The following is a 14,530-nucleotide window of genomic DNA, read 5'->3' on the forward strand; positions in this document are numbered from 1 at the left end:
TTTTAATCATAAAACAAAAGCTTGAGCTGAGTATGCCAGAATTTCAGTGCTAATGGAAAGAATATTTAATAGTGTGGATATAAAAAGTTGCCACCAAGAATGATTCAATGTAATATATTGTTTATGTAAAAGGAAATCTCAAGGAGGAAAATGCTATTGAACAATTAGTTTCTTTTTGTGTTTATTACACCAAACTGTGTAAAGTACTTTTTCAGAAATTTTCTCACAAAGTCAATATCATAGCAGTACTTGTAAGTTTTTTCTGTTGTTTCAATTTCTAGATTACACTGACACCCTGTAGAAAACATGAGATTCAATGTTAGATGCCCAAAGTCTATATTCCATAGGATTTCATATTCTATTCCATAACATAACATTAAGTCACAAAAATTGTCAGTGATGACAGATAAAAGACCATAGGATCCTCAAAGGGTATAATCATTATCATCATCATCATCACCAATTTCCACTAGGAGATGTTGCTCTAAATTTTAAAGCAAGATACACATGTGTATATTTCTGTTACTGTCTCACCAAGGTATACATAGATAAATGTATACATATGCATATTTGTTCGTCAATTTTTATTTTTTCTCAACTTTTTACAGTGCAAAATTATATTCAGAGCCAAACACAGCTTGATCATTATTATTTTGGAATGATGGTTCTATTGTATTTAGTTCCTTATCTTAACATGATATATTCATTATTCCCTTTGGAATATGATGTATCAATTCTATTGCTTTTCTGTAGACTCTTACAATTTAGTAATGTGGAATTTAGATTTCTTTTGGATTTGCTGACATCAAGTTTGAGAAGCAAACATTCTTAAGTTTGGTGCTCAGTACAACAGCAATGACTGTACTTCTTTTAAGGCATAGATCCATTTATCAACTTGATGATGGGAATTACTAGAAAAACACATCTAACATTATGCAAAAGCAAAACAGCATAGTTAAGAGTTGCTTATTATAAATTATCTTAAAAGAGTAGATATAGATGATAATATAAAAGATATAGATAAAGAAAAAACATTACTCATATTTGCCATTTGTGCCAAATTGGTTGGAAGTTTAATTCTAAAATATAAATTGAAGATTCTCTGAGGGATGGAAAAGTGGGAAACATACTCAGATGTGTATTTTGAGTCTTTTTAGTGCAGCATTAATCATCCTGAAAAACAGTTTATTTGATAATTTAACTATTAATTTATTTTGCTTGAGTAAAAATAGAAACAAATATGGAAACAAATATGGAATGCAAATCACACTTGTTATGTTCAGTTAGGCAAAAATACATATGAATGTTACAATGTGTGCATAATAGTTTACATTTATGCAAGGAGTAAAAGAAATAAATACTATCTATAGCATTTTTTCTGAGATAAGATGTGATACAAAATTTGCCTAAAAGATATAAATATTTGATTTTAAGGAAAAAAATCTACATGACATTAGAAAAATTTATCTTTTGTTGGTTCGAAAATAAGAATACTCTCATAATAATTAATAACATTGTCTTTTCATCATGAAATGTTCCTCATTTGTTAAGTAAATGATTTTGAGAAGAATCTCAAATAATGGGCACAGTAAGTTAAGGTGCAATCACAAACAGAAACACTGAAGTGACACCCAGGATTCTGAGACAGATCTTTTTTACATCATCTAGCACTGATTGGGATCATTTACAAAGTATCAGGCCCTGATCCTTGGCAATTTGAGGCTTATATGTGATAAGCAAGCAGAAAGCACCAAAGCAGAGTAATTAGTGCTTATTCATTGGGGTTTTTTTGTTTGTTTGTTTTTTTGTTCTGGAGATTGAACTCAGGACCTTGACGTAGGAAGTGACTTCTCTTAAATTTTCTGAGACTGTTTGTTTATAATTTGTATTACTTTTTCCTTAAATATGTACTAAATTTTCAAAGAAGTTCACCGGTAAGGAGTTTAGTTTGTGGGAAAGCTTTAAAGTGGAATTTCAAAGTCTTTGATATAAGTATACAAGGATACTATTGTTTGTTGATAATAGTATACAAGGATACTATTGTTTCCTTGAGTGAATTTACTTTTGTTCTTCAAGTTGTCCACACTACCCGAGTTACCAAATTAAATGACATAAGCCTGTCCATAACAATCTCTTATGTGATTTTTTTTCTTTTTGCTAAATTTTTCCCTCAAATTGGTATCTCACTATTTTGTGCAACATGGATTCCAACACTGGGCTCAAGTGGTTCTCCCATCCAACCTCTAAAGTAACCAAGACTCATTATATTCCTATGAACTTGGCTGTACAATTCTCATTTATATCTATGTTTATGCAACCTATAACACTGTCTTTGTATTACTCATATTTATGTTTTCTCCTTTGAAAAAAAATAATCTGCATAGAGGTCTAACAACTACACACTACAATACAAGGAAATAGCTGTTGATTTTGTTGGTTTTTTTCCTTTTAATGTACTATTTTATAATATTTCTTTACTGTGTACATATATTTAGATTTTTCTGTTTCAAGTTTCTTTTGCAGTAGGTTTACATCTATGATAGGAGATTTCCTAAAAGAACATTAATTGCTATTCAGTTTTCTATGAGTATTTTCTCAAATGCATGACAACAATTGTTTGGGTAATTTTATTTTCATTTTACCCAGTTATAACTAATTTTTAATTGCATTTTTAACTTTTCTCATTGCTTTGATCATGGTTACTGTAATTTTGTTAATTGCTTTCCGTGTATGTGGGTGTTTTACTTTCTTTCCTTTTTTCTCTATGCCATGCTGGGGATTGAATCCGTGGTTAAAGGCACTATGTGGTGCATGCTACAGTGAAATAAATTCCAGCCTGTGTTCTCAGATTTATATTCCTTCCTACTATTGTTTGATTTTAATCAGAGGACAATCTACATGTTTCACATATCTTTATAATTTATGGGCATTGTGTCACAACCTAAAATATGATCTACCCTTGCAAACTTTTTGAGTAAACTTAAAAATGTTTTCTTCTAACTTTGATCAAACTTATGTAATTGTAATTAGTCAAATTAATTGATAATATTATTTAAAATTTTAACTCCTAGCTAAATTATTGTATATTTATTCTGTTATCAGTTGAAAGAAATGTATGGCTGGCACCATGTTTTCCACTTGTATTACTATCATATGTTGTTGTTGGTTTTGAACCTTTGTTAGCAGATGCAAAGTTATTTTGTGTTTACGTGTACCATCTATAAATTAAAACTTTTTAATTATAAAATAACCTTCCTTATCTGTAGTAGCATTATTTTTTCCAAATCTGCGTTGCTGTATGTTCATATGCCAGTATTATTAGGTATTGATTAGTATTAGCTTTGTTTCTCCATTGTTATTTAGATATGTTTATGGTTTTAACTTAATTTTAATTACATATACAGAGGGAATAAAGAGAGACAGGACCCACTTCAACTCACTTGTCATTGAGATCCAGGCACGTTGCTCACTGGGGACTCCTGCCCAAGCCTATTTGGAAATCCCAAACCCAAGCTACCTGGGCCCTGCAATTTCCTCGGGAGCGATTTACCTGGCCTCCTCATACCAGGATAAATTAAGGGTTATTTGCTGCAAAGGAAACCTTGTGAAGGAGACCGGCACTGAGCACCACCAGGTCCCCTCCACCTCCCGCAGCAGCCCCAACAAGCGAGGCCTCCCAACGTACAATGAGCACATCACCAAGCATGTGGCCTCCAGCCCAGCACCACCTGAAAACCCCAGCCACCCCCGGGAGCCAAGCACACCCCACCGCTACCGTGAGGGGCGAACAGAGCTGCAGAGGGACAAATCTCCCAGCCGTCCCCTGGAGCGTGAGAAGTCCCCGGGCCGGATTCTGAGCCGGCTGCCTGTGGGAGCTGTGAGGACCCCACTGTCCCAGGTTAACAAGGTCTGGGACCAGTCTTCAGTATAAATTTCAGCCAGAAAAATCGACTCCTCATTTCAGTTTGCAGAAGAACACTAAACACACTATGGAACTCTGCTGCAGGGGACACAAGCACCTCTCCACTCAGCTGCCCCATTGCACAGCTAGGCCCAGACCCACCTCGGCACGGGACACCTCTGTCTCCAGGAGGTGCAGGTGGCTGAGGCTCTTTGAAGCTGTCAGTGCTCGGTGTCTCCTCTGGGCACCTTCCTGCAGTCATCCTCTTTGCACTTTGTTACTCTTTCAAAGCATTCATAAACTTTTGTACTTAGCTCTAGCCTGTACCAACTCATCAAAAAGGAACCAACCAGATACTATGTGGTTACAATCCTAATTAGCTACTTCAAGATCCTAGGCTTGGTTGGTTTTTCTTTTGGTTTCATTTCTTTTCTTTTCCTATTTGTTTTTCTTTTTTCTTTTTCTCTCTCTCTCTTTCATTTTTTTTAAGACAAGAGAATTCTTAATAGATTTGAATAGCAATGTAAAAAAAGAGAGAGACAGGAAAAACAGTTGAATCCTACTTTTTCTGTGTTACTCTAAAAAATTCTTTCTTATAACTTTCAGGTTGCTTTCATTTATCTATTAATGTAACTTTTTATTATTTTGGTTTTTTGTATTTGTCCTTTTATTTTTCCTCTATTTCTTTTAAAATATTCTTTATTATATTATTACAACTTTATTGTTGTATTGACTAGATTTACTTTTAAAAACATTTTTTTTTGTACTTTTTGGTAGTTCTGGTGATTTTACCCATGCATGTTAAGCAATAGCTCTACCACCAAGTAATATCGTCAACTAATTAATACCTTTATTTTAAAAATAATTTTGGGTTTATGGAATAATTATAAAACTAATAAAAATAGACATTTGCCATATACTAAATTTGTTCTCTAATTTTATCTCTGGAGACTTCACTTACTCTTGGTCTACTGAAAAGTATGCTGATTAATCCAAATATTTTTTATTTTTCCAGTTATGTTTCTTTTATTGATCTCTAGTTTTAGATCATTGTGTTCCAAGAAGACACTTCATAAGATTTCTGTTCTTTTAAATTAGTTTAGGTGTATTTTGTGGTCCAGAAGTGTTTTTCCCCCCCTTAGGAAATGTTCTATGCGAACTTGAGACAAATGTGTCGTCTGCTGCTGTTGGATAAGCCAGTCTACAAGTGTCAATTAGATCCAGTAGATTTAATTGCAAGATTTGATGTCACTGTACTCTTATTGATTTTCTGCCTGCTGAGTCTATCAATTATGGCATGAGAACTGTTGACACCTCCACTTGTAACTTCAGATTTGTTTATTTCTCCCGGCAGTCTTATTGCTTTTTGTCTTCATACTTGGGCATGTTTCTGTGAGATGCACATAACCTCATGATTGCTCTGTCTTCTTGAAAGACTGATCCTTTTTATTGTTATCTTTTGACTCTTTTTACATCTAAAAATTATTCTCCTCCTGAAATTTACTTTAGGTGAAATTAGTATAGCCAGAGTAGATTGCTTTAGTGTCTGAGTGAAACAATTATCACTATCTCTTCATTTTTAATCTACATGAGTCTGGATATCTAAGTTGTCTTTTAGGTGGTATGTTTCTCCAATTAAAAATCTCTGTTTTTGACTTGTATGTTTAGAACATTATATTTCAAGTGATTACAAATATAGGTCCTATCTGAGTAAAATCTATTATATCTACCTGACTGTGGTGGTGTTTTCCTGTAATCTCAACACACTGGAAGGCTAAGCAAGGAGATCACAACCTAGGGCACAGCCTGAGCAACTGAATGACTTAGTGTGACACTGTTCAAACAAACCAACACCCAGGCAGACAAAAGCTACCCTGTCTGTTTTCTATTATTGAGGATTTTTATTTTCTTTTTATTTTCTGTACTTTTAGATTCCCTTATTTTAGTGGAACTTTTAATATGACAAATATATGGGTACAAGCCTTACACATTTTTATTAAAATTTTGTGTTAATGTTTGCCCTAGTGTGGACAATGCACATTAAGTCTATGACCGAAATCTTAAGTCCTCTTCCAATTTGTACTACAGTGCTACATTGCTAGTGAAGACATAATAGTTTTTCATTCATTACAATATATTGATTTGACTTTTTCATATTTAATATCACAAAATACATTTTTGCTCTTATTTCAAATAATTATCTATTAGATCAATTAAAAGTTAAAAATAAATTCATATTTTACATTCATTCACCAGAAGTTTTCTTTATTATGAAAAATTTAATATATTTAGAAGTCAGATCTGCTACTGACAAAAGACAACTTTGATGGATACTGGGTGTTGTTTTGATGTATCTTTTTATTTTAGCACTACTAATTTTGATGTATGTTTTAGCATGCTTAAATGTAAAAAATTTTGATGTATTTTCTTTATTTCTTAGTGGAAATGTTTTTTATCTGGTTTAATTTCTTTTGAGATGTGCATGTGTGTATGTGTGTGTCTCTCCCTCCAGGAAGTTAAAATTGACCTGATTACATGTTTTGCTATTCTTTTTTTGGTATTTATTTTTTGCAACTCTGAATTAATTAGACTTATGGTTTGTTTTCTTACATTGATTTTGAAAATAATTGTTTATTGTTACTTCAAGTATTTCTTCTTCTCTGTTCTAGTTTTAGTCTCTGATATTTAATTATACTTCTTATTTCTTTATGAATTGTTTTATATTTCTTGGATATTCCAATCATTTCATTTTTCTCCATTTCACAGTGAGCAGCAAATCTTTCATTTAAATTCATTTCATTGACTAATTTTTCAGCTTTTTATTTCACAAAAAGCTTTTATTTTACCTATTTTTTACAAAACACTGTTTTTGAATACAATGGAACATTCACTGTCTTTATTTCTTAGTACATAAAGATACTTCTCTGTTTTCTTATTTGCACTGCTTTTCAAGAGCAATGTAGTGCTATTGTTTCTTTTTAGCTTCTTATGTCTTGTATCTTTATTCTTGATGCTTTGGAGGGTGTTTGTGCTTGTGTGTGCACATGCACACGTTTGTGTGTGTCAGAATGAATTTGCAGTTACCTATGTCCCTACCCTAGCTTTGTGCATTCATTTTTACTTTGAGATAAAAATCTCACTGAGTTACCTATGAAAGGCCTGTCTTAGCCTGCTCAACTGCTTGGTTTACAGGCATTAACTCACAGAGTGAGTTCATTTTTATTAGTTGTTTTTGCAATCCTATTGCCATGTACATTAATTTTATATCTTACTTTTCTGAATTTTCAATTTTTCATTTTTATTGTATTGGTACATACAGCTTATACATATAAATGAAATCCATTGAAGCATAACTATTTTTATGTATAAAATAATTTGATGTGTAAAATATGTAATGATGAAACTCAGGGCACTAAGGATTGTCATTTCCTAACATATTTATATTTTATGTGTATTGGGAAACTTTGGGCTCTCATATTCAGTTTTTTAAAAGTAAAGCATAAATTATCTCCTAAAGTTATCCCGTGTGTTATCCTACACCAGAACTAGTTGCTCATATTTAATTGTATTTTGGCATGCATTATCTGATCTATCTGTAGTTCTCATCCCTTAACCTTTTTGTCCCTTATGACTATCACTTTATTTTCTACTCCACTGAATTTTTATCTTATACAAATGAATAAGAACATGAGACATTGTCTTACTCTGACTGACATTTCACTTAGGATAATTAATTTTCTCTAATTGTCACGTTGCTGTGAATGACTGCATTGCATTCTTTCTGTGGTGGAAAAATTCTGCTTTCAATATTAACCACAACTTCTTTATCTCTTCTCTGTTTCATAGGCAGCCTATATGACTGTGTTTTTTGACTCATCAATAATGCTATAATAAGCATGAAAGTTTAGGTTTCTAAAGATTTCATTTCCATTGGATGTGTACCCATGAATGAGTATGGTGGATCATATGGTAGTACCAGTATTAAAATTTTTTTTGTTAGGTAACATTCTACTATTTTCCTGAGTACCTATACTAATTAAAATCATCAAATAAAAATTCATTTTTCTCCATATTTTTATCAGCATTTTTATATCTTTCACTTAATACAACATTGTAAATTTTCTTTGTTTTTCACTCATGTTTCATAATATCAGGCTTAATCAGAAAATTATTTTAAATGGAATGTTTTATTATATATGTAAAATGGATTTATATAAGCAATGAATGGGAAGCTTAAAAGTATATATATTCTCTTTATATAATTTAAGAATTACAGAAATATGCTCTATTTCATTTGCAATATATTGGCTAAAGTATTAAAAATAATGTATGAAAAATTTATTACATTGCTTCAGATATGACAAACAGCAAAACAGAAGCAATTTAAAAAACAATTTGATTCCTAGAAATGAAACTAATAGTTTATAGTAAACATATTTTCTGTTAATAAATAAACATAATACTGTAATATATCACTTAATCAAGTCAATTTTTCAAATTAAATATACATTAAATCACATGAGAAGCACCCAGTAAAGCAAATAATAAACTATATGTATTTATAGCTCTACATCTGATAGTTTTAAAATCAGCAGTTTTCTTAATTTTGATATCAATTTATTCAGTTAATTTCAGGCATGTAACTATTTTTTCAATTATAAGCAGACCTTTTATATTTTTATTAGAATTTATTTTACATAAAATGTATTGAATTTACCTTTCAAAAAATGTTCTTTACAGTTTAATTCTAATTAGCATGTTCATATTTGGCAAAAAGGCACCCATAAAACCTCTCAGATATAAATACATGCAGTGTAAATGAAAAAATTTGTCAAGAGTACTGTATTTGTATCAGCTCTGCCTATCCATTCCTCATCTTCTCATGTTGAAAAACTCAAGATGCATCTGCTACAAAGATAAATCACTTGATCTTCCATTGCAAATACTAACAGAACTCATTCAATTAAAATGCTTACAAATTTCTGACTACATCATCCTATTTTAAGTCTTATGCTCAAAAATTTCTTTTTTCACTACCATATCAATACAGTAATATATGAATATTATAGTATATTATAATATAGGAATGGTATTTTTGAAATGTATATCAAAAAGATTTTTCTTCATATCTGCCATAAATAGAATTGAAATAGATTGGACATCTCCAAATAAACTATGGAATTGTTTCCACAGAAAATATCTGTTGATCCATGATTCAAGTGTTTGATAACTTCTATTTGATGAAAGAAAACATCTAGTTGCTCAACTGATAGCGCAAAATACATTGAAATGGATGGCTTGTGCACCTACAGTTTTCCAAATATGTAGATTTTTCATAATATTACTGCCATTAAAAACGAATGCACAGGAAGCATGTTCATCTGAGTCTGAAAATATATTCGGTATTAGTGAGGATGTTTGATGTGGTATACTGCTTAGTTCAGTCACATCAGGTCCTTAATATAAGAAAATCCTAGTCTATAATGACAATTTCATTACTTACTATTGAATATAAACTTTAACTGTAACTTATGTTTCTCTTGGATTTATTGTTATTCACTTGACAGCTATCTGAGTGTCATTATGTTACAGATACTTTATTTGATATTTCTGCTATTCTGTTTCATATTAAACCTTCTTCTACAGACTTACGTTCAGATCAGACAAAAAGATAAGCAATAAAGGTGAATAACAAGCAAATATCACTGTGCATAAAAGCAAAATAAATGGTATGAAAAAATATCATGGTAAAATTTTCAATATTTAAAGGGAAAATAGATAATATGGAGAACTAGACCGGACACTTTAATATGTGTGGTTGAAATAGCAAGTCTTAATTTTGCATAGCAGGGCTAAGAAAGTTTTTATGTGGAAGTGAGAGATCTGTAGATTCACCTCTAGAACTGTTCCATCCATGGTGTATGACTAGTGAGAATATCTGAGCACTAGTGGAAAGCTCACACACAAAGTACAAGCTTCACACATTCCAGTGAAAGACAAGAGATGGCAGACTGGTGAGAAGAAATAAGACAGAGAATAGGCCGAGTAAAGGAAGAGAAAGTGAAAGAAGGAAGCTTGGATGTATTCTCCTCAAAAGGTGTTTGTTTGGTTTTTGGTTTTTATTTATAAGAATTATACAATTAGACATACATATAATAATTTAGAAATATTTAAACTTATAGCCCTATGTTACTTTAAATCATATTGTGCTAATGCATGTTTGAAAACATTTGCAACAGTTTTAAGGAATTAGATATATAATACAAAAGAGTTCTGTAATAATGTTCTTAAATTGTTTAATATATGCATGCTTTTATCCATTCATTCAAAAAGAATTACCCAATAAAATCTAAAACTTGCCATCAAATTTACAACTTTGCAAAATAGTTGTCATTATTTATATATTCCTCTAGATTTTTGTGTTTTAATATGTTCTTAAAGCTATTTAGATAATCAATAGTTTTCATTTGAGTGCTTTTTATGTTAAGAAAGAAAAAGGACAATTTCAAAGATATATTCCATTTTGTTATTTTATATTTCACATACTTTCAATTAAAAAATATTAAAGCTAAATGGATATTCCACATTTTAAAGCACATTTTAACTATTATAAAGAAATATATTTAGAACAGAAGTGGTATTATAAAAGCAATGCATTGGTATCAATAAAAACTGGATAATAAAGATTTGCTTGTATTGCATGAAAAATATATGATGTGATTCCATGAAAATTATGAGTTACACTAGCACTTAAATGTACCTTATTATATGGTATGTAAATGGCTAAGAAAAGCAGAAATAAGTTAAATAAGTTTGCCACTATAAAATCATCCTACATTTCTGTGAAAATAATACTATTTTTCAAAATTATTTATATTTCACTTAGTGAAAGTCTCCCATGACGTATGTTCTCATTGTGTCTGTTATCAAATGAAGTTATCTTACCACACTAAAGTTAATGTGCTATCAATTTGTTTGCAGCGTGTTGCAAAGATCATTAAAACCAGGGTTATAAACCACTAAAAGGAGTGCTAAATGTTCTGATGTTTTGTATAAAAGTTGTTCTTGCATTACCCCCACCACACCGCTGATAGATAAGAACTTAAAAAGTCTACCATTTATTACTAATATACATATTACAAACTTTAAGCTTCAAAAGTAATGATGATAAATCCACAAATCTATAAGATATTAAAATAAATGCACCTGTGAGTATTTGACTATTCTGCAAACAAAGAAAGTAGTTTATGAATTGTGTTATAGTTTAGTTTAATATAGGATTAAAGAAGCAAGAGGCCTTCTGGGATGGCAGGAGGATGGTGACACATCTTCTCTGATATTTGGAATCCAGATGCTAGAAGAGCGCAAGGGGAAGAAGAGAGAAGTGGCTTCCCAGGACTGAGCAAGTATCTAAGGTGAGAATTAGGGCCCGCAGAGAGAGAAAGGAGAGGGACCAAGTGCAGACATGGGAAGTGAGGAGTGGCACTTTCTCTCTGAGCTGTAGTGTGGGAGGGGTGGCTCAAACCTGTAGAGGTACATTGACTACTGGTGACTACAGAGAGCTCCAAAGAGAAACACACCAGCAGAATGGAACAATGGATGCTGCAAACTGCTGTGCCTGGTGAATAACTCAGTTTCACTTCAGAGATGATGACCATAATAAAGGTCATGATTAGTGAATCTAGAAAAGAGAAAGAAAAAAATAGAGGAGCTTAGGAAAATGAAGCAAGCCATAAAATCCCAACATAAGAAAGAAATGTAATCCATGAAACAGATTCAAACAGATATCCAGGATTGAAATATGTGTAGCAGAATGAACCATTATCAGGACAGAGTATCAGATCTGGAAGACAGGATTATATCATGGTCATGAAAATAAAGGGTTCTTAAAAATAGCAAAGGGCTGTGAATATATCAATACAACATTTGCTAGATGATGCAAAGAAAAATAACTTAAGATTGACTGAGTCAGTGATAAAACAGAAGACAGCACAAATAATATAAAAATGTATCCAAAGAAGTAATGGCAGAAACTTGTTGAGCATGTAAAAAGAATTTTACAAACAGATAACTGAGACACATACAACTCCAGTTACCCAAGATATATATATATATATAAATCTACCCGAAGGTGTATAACAGTAAGGATTCCAGGAATTCAACACAGGAATGGAATATTAAAAGTTCATACATAAAGAAACAATTCACTTACAAAGGAAAGCCCACCAAAATTACAGCAGTCATCTCAATTTAAACCCAAATGCCAGTGTACTCAACTATAAAAAATGAATATTAAATACATGAAAAATCAGATAAGCACTAATGCAATTGTAATGGGGGGACTCAATGCTCTATAGTCAGATATAAACTAGACCAAAAAGATCAACAAACTCTCAAAAATGCATCAAATTTTTGAAAAAGTGAATTTAAGTGATACCTGCAGAGTGTTGTATCCCACAACATCAGAATACATATTTTTTCAGATGCATTCAGAACTTTCTCTAAAAGAGAACATATATTGGTTCATAAAACAAGCTTGAGTAAATTTAAAGGAACTGAAGTTATTCCATGCATATTGTCTGATCATAGTGCAATGAAATTGGCAATCACTGGCAAAAGAAACCAATAAAACTACTTAAAAACATGCAAATTAAATAACATTTCAGAGACATGCAACTCTTTAATGAAATTCAAAGTGAATCTACTCTCCCAAATTCATTCCTGGAAATAAGCATCACCATGAAACCAAAACCAGTAAAGGACCTAATGAAGAAACAGAGATACGGGCAAATCTTCCAAATGAATATAGATGTAAAAATCCTCATAAGATATTGGCAAACAGAATACAGCAAATCATCAAGATTACACAGAACAAGCAAGGATCATCCAATGGATGCAGGATGGTTGAAAATAAGTATATTAATGAATTTAATACACAATATTAACACAGCTAAGGACAAAAATGGCATGATCATCTCAACACATGCATAAAAAGCATTTGACAAGTCAAATATGCAAACATGGGAAAAACAACAAAAAGTTGGTATAGATAATCTTTATCTGATACAACATTTATGAGATCTATGAGAAACCAACAGCCAAACCAACAGCATACTGAATGGTCAAGAACTGAAAGAATTCCTGTGAAATGAGGAACAAGACAAGGGTGTCCACTGCCAGGAATCCTGTTTAATATAGTTCTGGAAGCATTAACTGGAACAACTAGACAAGAGAAAAAATTAAAAGGAATAAGGATAGGAAAAGAAGAAGTTAAATTGTGAGTATTGTGATTGACATGATACTCTACATAGAAGACCCCATAAACAGTACCAAAATAATTCCAAATTTAATAAAAAATTCACTACTGTAGTTGCAAAGAAAGTCAACATGCAAAAATCAAAAACATCCCTATATATGAATAGGATACTCACTGAGAGGAAAATTATGGAAATAACACCTTTCAAAATTGCATCCAAAAAATTTAAATATTTAAGTTTCAATGTAAGGAAAGAAGTAAAATACTTTACATTGAAACATACAGTACTCAGAAAAAAAAGAGACTGAAGATGATATGAAAAAAATGGAAAGATTTTCCTTGTTCTTGGGAAGAAAGAACACATACAATGAAAATGGCCATCCTGTAAAAATGATTTACAGATTTAATGCAGTCTTGGTCAAAATATCAATATCATACATTACAGATTTGGAGGAAACAATGCTAAAATTCATTTGGAAGCTGAAGTGATAAGCAAAACCCATTCGTGGAAACAAAGGCAAGGTAGGATGGCATCACAATCCTTGACTTCAATTATACTATCAAGCTACAGTGACAAAACAGTATGGTAATGGGGAAATAACAGACCCATAAATCAATGGAACACACTAGCATATACAGAAACAATTCCAAACACAGTCAGCCACCTTATCTTTGACAAAGGAGCCAAACACTTTCATTGTAAAAAATACACCTACTTAATAAATTATACTGGAAAAACTAGCTTTCCACTTGACAGATTAAAACTAGACCCATATTTTCATGATACACTAAACTAAAATTGATCTGGATCAAATCCCTAATTATTAAAACAGAAACATGAAATCTGCTAGAAGACTGAATAGAACATCGAATAGATAGAACTCATGATGATATGGAAAAGACATTATGAATGTTGTAGAGAAAGTATCACAAAGAACTTACAAAAGGGATCTAATCTTATTAAAAATCTTTGCACAACAAAAGAAACCAACAGAGTGTGAAGAAACCAGAGAGTGGAAAAATATTCCAGATAAAGCACTAGCTAGATAGCTAGAATACGTAAAGAATTTAAAAAGTTCAGACCTGGCAAATTTTTTAAAAAAATAATTTTCCTTTTTATCGGTACCAGGGATCGAACTCACTACTGCCTGCTTGCAAGGCAGGCCCTTATGTCGCTGAGCTAAATCCCCAGCCCCAGACCTGGCAAATTTAATGATGCATTCCAGAAATGGACATTTGGAATGAATACATAACTGCTCAGATGAAGAATTAGAAATTGCAAATAAATATACCAAAACAAATTGACAGTTGTGGTCATTCAAGAGATGCAAATTACAATAACATTGATGTTCCATCTTACTCTAGAAAAAATG

The 14,530-nt window shown here is 31.7% G+C and overlaps 1 protein-coding gene across 20 annotated transcripts in view; it reads right to left on the reverse strand.

Moving 5' to 3' along the window:
- Window positions 1-14,530, reverse strand: part of LOC111756598 (histone H1.8-like) — a 108,029-nt gene that overhangs the window by 30,489 nt on the left and 63,010 nt on the right. The window contains exon 8 of one of the 20 annotated variants that reach the window (XR_010045693.1): window positions 11,154-11,582. The exons of the other annotated variants lie outside the window; for them this stretch is intronic. The gene's annotated coding sequence lies outside the window, so the exon portion shown is untranslated. Of the gene's footprint in view, window positions 1-11,153; window positions 11,583-14,530 lie in introns of those variants that run through there. 20 annotated transcript variants of the gene reach the window in all.

Source organism: Cavia porcellus, unplaced genomic scaffold, assembly GCF_034190915.1.
Source record: "Cavia porcellus strain 051 isolate PalLab524CR breed Dunkin Hartley unplaced genomic scaffold, mCavPor4.1 scaffold_39, whole genome shotgun sequence".
Taxonomy (NCBI): Eukaryota; Metazoa; Chordata; class Mammalia; order Rodentia; family Caviidae; genus Cavia; species Cavia porcellus.